The sequence below is a fragment of the Myotis davidii genome, unplaced genomic scaffold, assembly GCF_000327345.1.
Source record: "Myotis davidii unplaced genomic scaffold, ASM32734v1 scaffold273, whole genome shotgun sequence".
Lineage (NCBI taxonomy): Eukaryota > Metazoa > Chordata > Mammalia > Chiroptera > Vespertilionidae > Myotis > Myotis davidii.
The window spans coordinates 860,377-874,918 of NW_006286263.1; positions in this window are offsets into that span (position 1 = coordinate 860,377).

Consider the following 14,542-nt stretch of genomic DNA (forward strand, 5'->3'; position numbering starts at 1 on the left):
TCTAGGGCATTACCTTGGTTGTGGGTACATCCCCAGTAGGGGGTGTGCAGGAGGCAGCTGATTAATGTTTCTCTCTCATCGATGTTTCTAACTCTCTATCCCTCTCCCTTCCTCTCTGTAAAGGATCAATAAAAATATATTAAAAATATATATTAAAAAAGAAAAAGAAAGTGGACATTATTGCTCAGATTTGAAAGAGTTTAAAAATTAGAAACATTTTTTGAGAAAATATAGGTTAGTTTTTAGGAAAAGTAATTATTTTTCCCTCATACACTTGAATATATCTTATTCAAAAAATAATGTTAAATTATCATAGGTACTTTTATGAAAATGGTTTGCTTAAATTACAAAGATTCTTTCAAGATGGTTCTTGCTAAACCTGTATTTTCTTCTTTTCCTGTAAGTTTACATTAATTAGCATCAAGAAATATATAAATTCTAGTTACAGTGTAAATAATTTGACTTACTAGGCAGCATAACTTAAATATTTTTCTAATAGAAGACATTTATAAAAAATATCCATCTCACAATAGATAAAAGTCAAAATATTCACATACATCATTTAACTCCTAGTAACAGATAATTTCCAAAATAGCAGGAGCACCATGGCCACTAACAAGGTTCATAAAGTACTATAGAATGTGTGTGTTCAAAACACCATTCCTCTGATATTGGTTTTCTCTAATGAAATTTTTGGAGTAGGTGAGAGGAAGAAGATCAAAGCAGAAATATGGGAATAGTCCTTTGTACTTTTCAATTTTTAAAAGTCTCATTTTTCAGATGAAGAAAGAACCTTCATTTTCAGAAGCAAGGACTCATTTTACACAAGTAGGAAAGAAAGCAAAACCAAAGCCAACCAATAAATTTTAATAGAAGTTTTTCTTTTTATAATGTTGAAAGAAATACTGCAATTACTGATTTAAGTGACAAGTAATTAGGTAAACACAACAAAATGTATATGTAAAATAGTACATTTTGTTAATTTTGAAAAGTATAATTGAGTTTTAATTATTAGTTTTTCATATAAGGCAAATTAATTGTAATGTTATTTTAAAAGACTATGAAATATTTATTCTTGTCAATTCACATCAGCATCCTATTATTGAGATTATCTTTGGAAAAAAGACACAACTCCAGATGTATTTGTCAAACATATTGTGTTTGGAGCTTAATTAATTGGGCTAGGGTTCAGTATATAATTGTCATATGACCTAACAAGAAACACAGTACTGTATACACTAATAAAAGAGAATCATGCAAATTGGTGTCACTCCGCTACCCTTCCCATTGGCTAATCAAGGCGATATGCAAACTAACTGCCAGCCAAGATAGCGGCGAGCAGCCAGGAAGCTTAAAGCGAACATGAGGCTTGCTTGCTTCAGTGACAGAGGACTCCGCCGTCCCCCGCCTGCTGCTGCTGGCCTCTGAGCTTGCAGTTTGAAACATTGTTACAAATATAGAAGCTAAACAAAACCCTAGAAACCTGATTTCAGCCAGCTGGGATCTCAGAGCTGGAGTTGAAACAGTGTTTCGATTATAGAACCCAAACTAACCAGATACCGCCTTTCAGCAGCCGAGGCCTAAGAGCTGGAGCCAAGCCTCAGAGCTAAAGCTGGCCCAGAATAAAAAAAAAGGAAAAAAAGAAAAAAAGGAGCGGTTGGGAGCTTCAGTCACCCGCCAGCCTGAAAACAGCCCTCAGCCCCTCACCCAGGCTGGTCAGGCACCCCAGTGGAGACCCCCACCCTGAAAGGTGTGTGACCAGCTGCAAACAGCCATCATCCCCTCACCCAGGCTGGCCAGGCACCCCAGTGGGGACCCCCACCCTGTTCCAGGACACCCTTCAGGGCAAATCAGCCGGTCCCCACCCATGCACCAGGCCTCTATCCTATATAGTAAAAGGGTAATATGCCTCCCAGCACTGGGATCAGCAGAGCCGTGAGGCCTCCTGGCACCAGGATCAGTGTGACAGGGGCCAGCGCCCAACCCCCCGATCACCCTGCTGCTCTGTGTGTGACAGGGGGCAGTGCCCCAACCCCCCAATTTGCCCTACCCTGAGCGTGACTGAGGGTGGCATCGCAACCTCCCGATCCACCCTGCTCTGTGCATGACATGGGGCGGCGCCCCAACTCCCCAATCGGCCCTGCTCTGAGCCCGACCAGGAGCTGCACCTAGGTATTGGGCCTGCCCTCTGCCACATGGGAGCAGGCCTAAGTCAGCAGGTCATTTTCTCCCGAGGGGTCCCAGATTCTGAGAGGGCACAGGCCGGGCTGAGGGACCCTCCCTCCCCCATGAGTGCATACATTTTTGTGCACTGGGCCTCTAGTTTATCAAAATATTACTCTTTAGTCTTCTCAGATTTGAGTTAATAATAAATAAATATATTATAATATTATACAAAATCATTTCACAAAATGATTTTGCTATATTTAGTTTTGAATCATATTTCAAAAATATGAATATATTCTTATTTTTAAAATTACATGTCAAAGCACAATAATTGATCATTAACTCTATGACAATCTGTGACAGAAAATTTAGTTAGGCTGATAAGTATAATTTATTGAAAAAAAGTGGAATAGACTATAGAGGTTAAGGGAAAATAGAAGGCAATATTACATAGTCCATATAGTCCAATCAGTCCTTAATATCAAAAGTTAAAAAGAGAAGTGGTGAAAATTTATCTTAATATATGAATGAATGAAAGAGCTACAAATAAAAGCCAGAGTAATAACATGTTTTAAATTTGACAGCAGATAGAAAATACTCTATTTACACCAGTCTTCAGAGACAATATAATATTTAATTAGATTAAGTTGCTAATGTCCTTTGTGTCCCCAATGAACTATGTCCTCTACAGCCAGTGTAAAGCCTAAAACGTTAAATGGGATTTAATGAATTGGCTACTGATTAAATTTTAAGTTTCTTGAGAGTTGAAATTATACTTTACTTATTTATTTTCATGCTTCCTTTATGACTTCAGTATACACATCACCAAATGACATCATCTTATCATAATTCAATTGTTATTTCTATGTTCACATTTTAATTTTCTTCTCAACAGGATTTGCAATAATTATCAATTCCTTTTAGAATAACCGTTTTAAAATATTCCTTGACTATGCTTCTATATTGTTTTTTTAGCATATTTTTATTGATTCCAGAGAAGAATGGAAAGAGAGAAAACATCAATAATGAGTGAATCATTGATCAGCTGCCTTCTGCATGCCCCACACTGGGGATTGAGCCCGTAACCCTGGTATGTGCCCTGACTGGGAATCTAACATAGGTCAATGCTTAACCAATGAGTCTCGCTGGCCGGGCAATACTGTTATTGTTTTTCTCCAATCTACATGTTTTGATTTGTTTTTCACCACTGTCTCCTTTGCTGGTTTTTGTTCCTCACTTCCATCTTCATGTTCTGGAGCATCCCAGGATTTTCTCCTCTATGGAAAACAATATAATGGTTACTCAAAAAATTATAAATAGGGCTGCTGTATAAACCAGCAATTCCATTTGTAAGTGTACACCCAAAAGAGTTTAAAGCAGGAACTCAAACATATTTGTAAACTAATATTCATAGAGGCATTATTCACAATAAGCAAAAGGTGGAAACAACTCAAATGCCCATTGATAGATACAGCGATAAACAAAATGCAGTATATTACATACAGTATAATATTATTCAGCCTTAAAAAGAATGACATTCTGATACATGCTACATCATACATGAATCTTGAAGATACGCTAAATTAAGCATATCACAAAAAGGATTAACACTATATTATTCCAGTCATGTAAGGTATCCAGAATAGTTAAATTCACAGAGACAAAAGCAAAATACTCATTACCAGGTGTGAAAGGGAAATTGGAAGTTATATTTTAGTGTGGACAGAGGTTCAGTTTGGGATGATGAAAAAGTTCTGGAGGCGGACAGTGATGCTGGTTGCACAACAATATGAATGTACTTTTGGCCACCGAATTAATTGTAAATTTAAAAATTGTTAAGAAGGTAAATTGTATGTTATATATATATTTTACCAAATACTTAAAAAAGCATAAACCCATAAAAACTAACCATAAATGGATGCTAGGTGGATTGTTTAAATACACCAGGCTATACCTAAATGATGGGTACACAATGAAGCCAAAAAAAGTTTTAAAACACTGATAATTCCACAATCGTGAATGAGACAAAACCCAAGTGACAGCACACAATTAAATATTTTTAATAAAACTGGTGGAATGTGTAAAGACTTGGCTTGAATTTTTTGGGGTGAAATTGAAATAGAAAGATGGTAAAATCTCAAGAATAAACTAAAAACTCTGTAGTTTGATTCATCAAGGACTACTAACAAATGTGTAACACAATACCATGTGATTGTCTAAATGTCATTGAATTTTTCTTGCCTCTTCTGAAGATTCATACTATAAGCTGAAAGATGACAAAGTCATCATTGGCATCAAGTAACCACAGCTGTTGGGAGAATAGGACTAAAGAAAAGTAAACGAAGAAAAACTGGTGAATTCACACTTATTTTACTCAAAACCAGTATCTGTGACTCTAGTGGTATTAGTGAAGCTGTGATAGTTTATAATTCAATAAAGTTCTCCCAGAGCAGAGTAGAAATTGATAAATGTGACCTGAGCTAGTTGATCATTGTCAAGAGGAAAAAAATAGAAGTATTTTCTCTCTGGTACATTTCTATAATAAATCACAGCACTTAGGTCTTTGACCAAGCAAGACAACCAATCAGCAGAAGTTATCATTAATTGTCTTTTTTCCCTATAGCCTGGACATGTGCTACCTTAAAATTCTTTCTACTTTCTAAAGTTTCCACATCAATAATATAACTCACTAATAAAAAATTCAATTATGGGACTAATATATAATTATGTAAACTGTGTTATAAAGAATCAAACAGATGTCATGTGGTGACTTTTTACCCAGGAAATAAATTATGAAATAATGATAATTTGACTTTACAAATTTATCTAACACATGAGCATCAGATTTATATTTGTCTAAGTTCCTGACAGTATTAATAATGTGCATCATTAAAGAGCACTAGGAGCAGGCAGGATGAAAAGGAAAGGTGAAGCAGAATAAAAAGAGAAACCTCTTTAAATCAATGAAGGCACTCCAAATAAAAGGAGGAAACTTAAAAGCTTAATGAAAAATATTTTAACATATTATAAAATAGTTTAAAATTTTTAATGGAGATCAGGCTATTAAAAAAAACATTTGTTTTATGTTGAAATCAATCAATTTAGTTTAATTTTGATAAAATACAGATACCTATACCTATAATTTATAATTATTTATTGCGCAATTAATTTTATTTTGACTCATACATATCTAGCAATGATGAATGTGCTTTAGTGTAACCATGTAATTATCACTGTATAATTAAAATGTAGTATAATTCAACATTCAGTCTACTCTAAAAATTAATATAAAAGTAATATTTTATCTCTGCTTGTGTTGCTCAGTGGTTGAGTGCCACCCTACGAACCAGGAGGTCATGGCTCAATTCCCCATCACGGCACATGCCTGGGTTGCAGACTTGATCCCCAGTAGCGGGAGTGCAGGAGGCAGCCAATCAATGATTCTCATCTTTGATGTTTCTATTTCTCTCATCCTTCTCTCTGAAATCAATAAAAATATATTAAAAATAATATTTTGTTATTGCAGAATATCAGATACTATTGATCTTCCAGAAATATGTAAGATTTATGTTGGGCATTCTGAACCTCCTAATATAACCACACTCATTTCCTGAAATGTATTCAAATCCAGTTTGAAAAGGAAAAACCTATAAGATTAAGCTTTTGTACTCATCTCTCAGTGTTAGGTTTGTGGCAAATTCTCAATTATCAAAATAAGCTTTTAAATTTCCCTATAGACTCTGCTTGTGTTTCAGCTTTCTCCTAGCATTCAGATACTAGAGAGAAAGCTGAGGCCCGATTCAAAGTTAGGAACCAAAGCTTGATTTTTTTACAAACCATCCTGGTAGACATTCACATTGATTGATAGAGGGACATACAACATCTTCCATGAAAGAAACCCAAGGAAACCTGCAAGTAAAATCACACAAAAAGTTCAAGTTTTAGTAGCAGAGTTACATTTATAAAGTTCATATTAAAAAAAAAGTTTTAAAAACACTGGAGATTGACCAAAATAAAGCAGACATTGAGGAGATATACACATTCTCCTCTTCATTCTTTTCCAGCCTATTTATTCCGGTTCAGGGTTGAAAATGGCTGGAGTTTATCCCAGAAACTCATGGTATGAGGCAGGCACCCAATCTGGACACAGGCCTTTCCATCGCTGGACCACTCACACCACTCACACACACCAACACACACTCATGCTGGGACAATTTAGACACACTAACTTACCTCATGTGCACTTTGGGATGTGGGGAAAAACAGGAGTTCCTGGAGAAAACCCACAGAGACATGGGAGAAGGGTCAAACTCCACACAGAAAGTGGAACTGATAGAACAAATTTTGGGGTGGTCTCATCATTGTTATAACAAAACAACGAAACAAAGTTGAATACGATGACATTATTCAAAGACCTGTTGTAGTCAACTTCTAGAATTTTTGTTGTTAAAAGTAGAGCTGAAAAGATTTAACAAAGTCATGTGGACGTCTTATGTTCTGGTGTCAGGAGCTAGAACAGCTAATAATCAATATTATATTGCTGTCCACATTCATAAATTTCTGGGTGTATGTGTGTGTTAAACAGAATTTCTATCTTCTTATGAAAATATTGAGGGTAGGGAAGATTATTAGGAAGGTGAAATTTGGCACTTCTAAGTAAACTAACCAAAATAAACGTAATAATAGCTCAAGGCCCACTTAAATGCTCAACAAAATAACGAGATTTAACATTATAATTAAGTTTAATTATAATGTTAAATCTCATTATTTAACATTCAGAATTCTTAATGCATTCATCGGCAAGCAATTCCAAGATCAGAGCAGCTTTTTACATTCTTAGGGAATATAGGAAGGATAACTATCTGTTAAGCGATTATTAATGTCCCTTTTGTTTTTTACTGTATTTAAATAAATCAATCAATTCAAATGGTATTTAATTCTCTACCAATAATGATACTAAGGGAAGAAGTGTATTGAAAAGTGTTTCCTATGTGTGAAAAACAAATATTTTAATTATGACTTCTCAGCTATTGGAAAGTAAAGTTGCATCAAGGAAAGTAAAATCCTCCCCTGAATGTTCCCTTATCTGGAAACACAGGGAAAGATGGGATTTTTCTAAACATAACAGCTTTATAAACATTTCAAACATCTTAGACATTTCTTATACAGATGATAAATATGCACAGTTTTTAGTTAACACAATGCACTGCTTAAGTTGTTTTCTTCACTTGTTAGTTCAACAATAATAAATTAAAGGATGATAGAGAAAATGCCATTTTTATATTATAGTTTCCTTTTTTGTAATATGTTCCTCCTACTGTTGATTTTTTCAAAATTCACTTGATATTTATGGGAAATTTAATATTGCTTTTTCTCAGAAAGTATAATGGTTTTAATAGCAGTTACTTAATATGGTTTTGATAAATAGGTACATCTGGCTTAGCATTGTATATTTTAAGTCAAAATGACATTAACTTGATGCTATTACTTGTGTTCTACTGCAATTTCAGACTGAAAAAACTCCTATATAATAAATCCCTAATATGCAAATCAACTGAACAGCAGAACGACTGGTCGCTATTACGTGCACTGACCACCAGGGGGCAGAAACTCATGCAGGAGCTGCCCCTGGTGGTCAGTACACTCCCACAGGGGGAGTGCTGCTCAGTCAGAAGCCTGGTTAATGCCTTGGCGAGTTCAGTGGCAGTGGTGGGAGCCTCTCCCATCTCTGTGGCAGCAATAAGGACCTGGGAGTGGGTCTAAGCTGGCAGGCGGACATCCCCCGAGGGGTCCCCAACTGTGAGAGGATACAAACCGGGGTGAGGGAGCCCTCTCCAGTGCACAAATGTCATGCACTGGGCCTCTAGTAAACAAATAAAAACCACCTAAGGAATTACACTGGTTGAATTCAAGACATATAGAAATAGAAAGTATCAAAAGAATCAAACTCCATTTGGCCATGGCCTCAGTATATTGTGACCATCTACAATTTTTCCATTAGTGGAGTCAGAAATAATCACGTGCTATTCAATTTCCAATATTTTTGAAAAACCAGAGTAATTTAAGATCTAATTTATGACATCATAAAAAAATTTCCAACCTACTGAGTTGAAGGAGCTCAACATTACTGATTCAATTAATGAAGAAGGCACATTATGCTGATATTTATCTAATAAAAATTATTTGAGTAAGATTAGGACAACTAACAGAGAAGCCTATATGTTGATAAATAAAATAATATATTTATATAAGTAATGGTTGGTATGCACTATTCCTGAGTGAATTTTTTTTCCTGAAAAAAATTAAAGTTTAACACTAACATTTACTGTTTAGTTTTATAGTTCCTATTGGCTAGACAAACAGGAATAATGCAGAATCACTGCCCTCAGATTCTTAGAATCTGAAGAAACAAATAAAATGAAGTCTTCATACATATCCTTTGACACGATCTTATTAAATCTTCACCAGGAAACTTGAATATGAAATATGAGGAACAGGAAGAAATAGAGGGTAATTTCCAGACATCTGGCTTTGATATCAATGTGAATAATAAATTAATTAACATGGAGAATCTGTGGAGGCCAGGATAGAAAAGATATGGAGATCATTTTTGAACATGCTGGTGGTGAGATGCCCGAAACACATTCAAGCAGAGGTATCCAGCACCTGTAAGAAGGACAAAACTTTAATGAAGTATGATGCATAGTTTGAAATAATCTTAATTTATTGTATTTATAATTTCATGTATGTAGAAAAACTCAATGTCTTTATAATGAAAATGTGTAGGCATTAAGAAAAAAATTTGGTTAAAGAGAAAGGAGTGTACAGTGACAGTTATTATGTGGTCTTAATGATTTAAAATAAAGAGTTTTTATAATATTTATTTAATTCATTTAAGAAATAAAATATTCATAATTTCCACTTATTCTTATGAATATCTATAGATTCAGCTTTCCCTTAGATCTATTATTAGTTGAATAAGTGGTAAATTAGAAAAATGCTAATAAATAAGCAATATAAGATATAATTTTTGATAATCATGTGGAATATCATCCACCAGAAGTTTCCACCTTCCTTCCAATCCACACACATACAGAGTTGTCTATGTACATATATAAAATAATTATGTATTAATTTCTTATGCATACACAAATGAGGCTTTATGATTACATATGTGTTATAGTATACTAGAGGCCCAATGCACCAAACTCGTGCAGGAGTAGGCCTTCCTTCTCCCAGCTGCCGGCAGCAGCTTTCCTCTGGCACTCAGGGCCTGGGCTTTCCTCACAGCCCTGGCTTTCCTGGAAGGTCATCCAGTCTAATTAGCATAGTATGTTTTTATTATTGTAGATAATATATGCAAATAGGTGTATTTATATTTTCATCTATCATCTATCTTTCTATCTATCTATCTATCTATCTATCTATCTATCTATCTATCTACTTTGGTGTACTTATCAAAAAATGAGAGAGCCCTGACAGGTTTGGCTCAGTGGATAGAGCGTCGGCCTGCGGACTGAAGGGTCCCAGGTTCGATTCTGGTCAAGGGCATGTACCTGGGTTGCAGGCACATCCCCAGTAGGGGATGTGCAGGAGGCAGCTGAATCAATGTTTCTCTCTCATCGATGTTTCTAACTCTCTATCCCCCTCCTTCTCCCTTCCTCTCTGTAAAAAAAAAAAAAAATCAATAAAATATATTTTAAAAAAATGAGAGAACTGCCTGGCCAGTGTGGCTCAGTGGTTGAATGTTGACCTATGAACCAGTAGATAACAGTTCAAATCCTGGTCAGGGCACATGCCCAGGTTGCAAGCTTGATCCCCAGTGTGGGGCATGCAGGCGGCAGCTAATCAATGATTCTCTCTCATCATTGATCTCTCTCTCTCTCTCTCTCTCCCTCTCTCTCTCTCTATCTATCTCTCTCTCTTTCTGTCTCTCTTCCTCTCTGAAATAAATAAAATAGACAAACAGATAAATAAATAAAATCTGAGAACTAATAAATAGGACACAGTTCTATCAAATAAAATTTTCATTTCTTTTTAATAAGGATTTTTATTTGTATCAATTTTTAAAAAACTCTTTAATACTTTTTATCATTAGTTATATATTGCTTTGACAAATAGAACATAAACTTTATACCTTTTAAAGTATTTTAAAGCATAAACAATTTTTTAAAATATTTTCTTTTGAACAGATGTTCTGTCTTAATGAAGAAATAGTGACTCCATCCTGGTAATCAATTTGCTTATGGGTATTTCGTTTCAAGTTTATAATGACTTCCTCCTTATGGTGTGTGCACGCGCGCACGCGTGTATGTGTGTGTGTGTGAGTATGTGTATCCCTGTGTGGATATTGTGAAACAAATTAATTGCATTTAAAACATGAATGGTAGAATGGTATACACACACAATATATATATGTAATATTATATAAGTAATATATATATATATATATATGAATATATATATTAATATCACACCCTGTTATATATATACACATAGATACATACTAGAGGCCTAGTGCACGAAATTCGTGCACGGGGTGGGGGAAGGGTGATGTTCCTCAGCCCAGCCTGTATCCTCTCCAATCTGGGACTTCTCAAGGGATGTCCAACTGCCCTCTAGGCCCTATCCCCTGCAGGACTGGTCACCCCCAACTGCCCTCCCCTGCTGGCCGGGTCACCAGTGGGATTGGGCCTAAACGGGCAGTTGGACATCCTTCTCACAATCCAGGACTGCTGGCCCCCCACCTCTCTCCTGCCAATTGCCCCTAACCACTCCCCTGCCAGCCTGATCAATGCCTAACTGCTCCCCTGCAGGACTGATCACCCCCAACTGCCCTCCCTTGCTGGCCTGGTCACCCCTAACTGCCCTCCCCTGCTGGCCCGGTCACCCTCAACTGCCCTCACCTGCCAGCTTGGTTGCCCCTAACAGTCCTACCCTGACAGCCTGGTTGTCCCCAACTGCCCTCCCTTTCAGGCCTGGGTCCCTCCCAACTGCCATCCCCTGCAGGCCTGGTACCTTCCAACTGCCCTCCTCTGCCAGCCTGGTACCCTCTAACTGCCCTCCCCTGCTGGCCTAATCACCCACAACTGCCCTCCCCTGCTGGCCATCTTTGACCACATCAGGTGGCCATCTTGTGTGTTCGAGTGATGGTCAATTTGCATATTACTCTTTTATTAGAGAGGATATACAAATGTGTATACATGCACTTTAAATAATCATCTAAGAAATTCATACATTTATATTCTTTAGTTATGTTTGGAGCTTCCAAGTGAGTATCTCAATGTCCTTAATTTGAAGTAACCTGAGGCTGACTGAGGTAAAAAAAAAAAAAAAAAAAAACAGTAGAAAAATTTCGCAATAGAAGGATGGGGAGTAGTCTTACTGGAACATTGGGAGGACTGGAGAAATGTGCTTGAGTCTAGGTTTCTAGGAGGCATGCCTACTCTAATTTGCATAGTTGGCAGGAGGTCACTGATGCTGTGCCACCGGGAATGCAGTAGCCAGGAAGCTCCAGCAGTGTCACTGTTTCTGCCATGAACAAAACCTTCAGCAGCTGCTCCTGCCACAAGCAACAAAGCCGCTCTGCATCAGGATGTGTCCAAATTGGGATGTTTCTGTTTGCACCTTCCTTCTATACTGTTCCTGTTTCTTCACATTGCTCAGAGGCATGTGATGAACAGTCTGCCTCACCTGTTAGTTAGTGCCCAAGCTGCAAAGTGGCCTGGGAAGCAGATGTTCTAGTTGCTACCTTGGAGAGATAAGGTGGAAATTTTCCCAAGCTGTAGAATGACATTCAAAAAGCGCTCATCTGTGAGAATAATGAATGATACTGGTTTGCTTTGTTAATAATCCATGGGAGATGAGTACATAGCCCATTGCAGTTGTAAAATTACTCAGCCCTCTGGTATGTGATAGAAAAATATTTGGTCAAGATCACCAGCTGCTTTCATTAGGATGAGGACCACACACTCAGTGACACCATAATTTAGGTGAAGTACTATAAAACAAAACAATGACAAATTGAGCAAAAACTTACTATATTAGTATGCTTTTGCTAATTTTGTGCAGCTGTCAGTAAAGTGCTAGAAGAGATGAATGAACTGAGACTAGAATTAACCTCACTGCCATGGGAGAGAGCAGTGAATAAAATCAGCTTAGCTAAGAGAGGTGCTCTCTGCTTACAGCCTGAAATCAAACTTGTCTAAGAGTCCCCAAGCTCAGAGCTTGACAGGTTGAAAAGCTTTTGTACATACTGATTCCATTAGAAGTAGAGAATGTCAAGTGGCAGCTTTAACAATATATACAACTGGGATCTCAAACTCTTCTAAGCGTTATCCATTAAGGTTGTTCTGTCAAAGGAAATGGTGGAAAGAAACCACAAAATTATTGTATATCGTGGAAAAGTAAAGTGGTGTGGTCAAAGCCATGGCCATTAGCCTACCAGCTAACATGGCACACAGAAACCAGTAAATGTAATATTATAATCTTCAGACTTAATGACTATGTTGATGTAAGATCCTGGCTGTACTTTAGAGACATATACATGATTGGAAGCTCATAGGTTATCTTTGAAAGTTTTGAAGGAACTCTTTGCCATTATGAACTCTCAGGTATGGCTTATAGCAGCCTATAATTGTTCAACCCCTGAAGCAATGTATACCAGTAAAGACCCCAGTTTCCACCAGCTCAAAATGGGCTTCTAAAGGTATGCAGCCAGCCTGAAGATCCTTCCCAGTGATCCATTCAGAAGTGACCATGAGTTGTAATGCTTACGTAGGGTTCTTTCAAAAGCAAAATCAGCGCTTTCATATAGACTTAAAAGTGCAGGTTTTCTTCTTATTTGCAGCAGATTACATTGATTTGTGCTACAAATGAATGATTACTTGACCTCTTTGGGATAAATAGCTTGTTTCTTCTTCCTTTGGTACCATTACTATATGAATTAGCTGAAGATACATTGTTGCCAGACCCAAAGAAACAATATCCACATATGATGGAGAGATTCCAATTTCAAGCCGGATGCAGTAACTAGATGAAACTTAGAGTCAGTCTTACTTAAGAAGATGATATGTTGTGTGCATAGGAGAAAAATATGAATCTGGTTAATAAATAGTTATAGGGGTTGGCTTTGGCCTGCATTGTTGGTTGGTTGACTAAACACTTAAACACAAGTCCTCTACCAGCTGCTTACTAACAAAAGACGTCCATGTAACAAGAGTTTGAGACAATACAAAGCAGTTAGTAGTCCCTGGGGGAATTGGCCATTTTTTAATTTTTAAAAGGAAACATTTTTCTTTCTATTTCTTCCTCTTCCTGCATGGGATTTTTGAAAATAAAAAGCACCTTGATTAGCATTAAAATTATCACAAAGCAAAGAAAATTAGAGCATATTAAGTAGTTTAAAAATCAAGGATATCATCCTAGCTCTGAATTTATGGTCAAAGCAAATGTACATATTATAAGAATAGCTATTATTTCACTGGTTTTGAAATGTTAAGTTTCCATCTTGGAATCGCCTGTACTTCTCATTTAAATGATTATTGATCATCTATGGCAATAGCTAATCCCAGGAATACACATTTTACTGAAGATCATCAGTGATTTTATTGTGGACTATTCATGGATTTTGCTTCCCATTGTTTTTGTGCCCTGGCCAGTGTGGCTTAGTTGGTTAGTGTCATCCTGTGCACACAAAGGCCTCCAGTTCCCTTCCCAGTGTGGGCACACGCCCAGGCTTCGGGTTCCATATAGGAGGCAACTGATCAATGTTTATCTCTATCTTTCCCTCTCCCTTCCTTTCTCTCTAAAATCAATACAATTTTGGAGCGAGACTATCTGAGCCTAAATCCTGGATCTACCACTTATGAGCTGCATGGGCAGGAACAAAGGATAAACATGTCTGTGCCTCAAAGCCTCTTATAAAAGGCAAATGTTCCGGGACCTACCTCAGAGGACTGCTGCAAGAATTTAATGTAAGAAACATAAGCATACAAGAGCCCCTGGGATATGGTAAACGCTATGAAACTATTAACTTTAGTGATGAATTAGTCAGATCTATTACTGAATAAAGGCAGAAAGGAGACTATGCACACTTGGTTCACTGGAAGAACCAATACACTTTAAAAGCCATTTGTATATCTAAAAAAACCAAGAAGAACTATTCAGAGTATGACACAGTGTTTAACTTAACCATCAGCACTATAGGCTAGCTGTGGTGTGAATAATGAAAAATAAGGATAAAAATGAAATCTAGCAAATGCTGAATAGAAATTTTGATGTAAAACCCAGGGATAATTTAGAACACATGTTTAATTATGACATTAAGGAGAGGATGCAATTTTAAATTATTTGGAGTTTTGACGATTTCATGAGA